Below are 1,214 nucleotides of genomic sequence, written 5' to 3'. Positions count from 1 at the left end.
AGACCCCCTGTGTGTGTAAGACACCCCCTGGTGGGGCAGAAGCTTGGGACATGCTAGGTGTGTCCAGGTGTGGGCTAGCGGGGCTTTGTTGAAATGTAAATAGGTCGTTTGGTTGCCTGGGGGATGCAGACATTCAGAAGTTGCAGAAAGTAAGCAGATTCTACCTCATTACAATTGTAAGACATATAAGCAAGGAGAATAAATGTATTAGAAAATAACCAGAGCTCAGTAGTTCTGTACAATAACCAATACAGCTGTAATCAGGTAAGATAAAGTTATGAAAGGTAACTAAAAGGAACTACAGGTATGAGAAGTAACTAAAGCTGATAAAGTAACTAGAGTCTATAAGGCTCAAATCTTACAACACAGAAACTGATGATTTCGTTTTTTTTTAAAGGACACAATGTGAAACTTGTAAATCCAATGGTCCATGGACCTGCAATCATTCTTGCACTGCTTATCAGTCAGCTTTAATAAATTTTGAACAGCTTAAGGTTGCATAGTTTGAGTATTGCAAGCAAAATTCATTTCCAGTACACCATGAATGTGTATGAGTTTTATAGATGTGTATTGTATCACTTTGGTATAAAGGGACTGCCCCTTTACCAGTCACTCAGAGAACTCTGTGCGACTGAAAAGCTGTGTATGACTTCTCTCCATGCATGAAATAAAGAATTCTTTGAAGCTACTCTCCGGTCTCCAGACATCTTTATTTGGTCCTGCCCCGTTCCTACTACCACACGTGACACACAGGCAGCCAATGGCATGGTATAGTATTGACCCATGCTTTGTCTATGGGCAAATGATGGGCGATGTTCTCTTGATGTGGCCGACCGCTGGGTGTGCGCGTGTGTAGAGAGGGGAGATGCGCTATGGCAGGAGCATGTTAATGTTATAAGTGTATTTTAAGCACTATGAAGGTAACATGGATTAGTGTTAGTAGGAGTGAGTGTATTAATGTAAGTTTATATTATTTTGATGTTTAATTATTGTGTATTGTTCATTATGTATTATTTGCCATTATGTATCGTATTTTTGCACTTTATGAATCTAGTTATTCATCTTATTGTGGTTTTTGGATTAGTTTGTATTTATTTCAGTATGGTTTCTGTATTCTAATTGCAGCACAATCTCAACTATCAATCAAAATTGGACCCATCTGGACCACACAGAGAAATGCTGTACTTCCTGCTGGTCAGTACTATTTATTTGTA

This window comes from Monopterus albus, unplaced genomic scaffold (genome assembly GCF_001952655.1).
Source record: "Monopterus albus unplaced genomic scaffold, M_albus_1.0 scaffold355.1, whole genome shotgun sequence".
Taxonomy (NCBI): Eukaryota; Metazoa; Chordata; class Actinopteri; order Synbranchiformes; family Synbranchidae; genus Monopterus; species Monopterus albus.
This window is presented reverse-complemented; position numbering follows the sequence as displayed.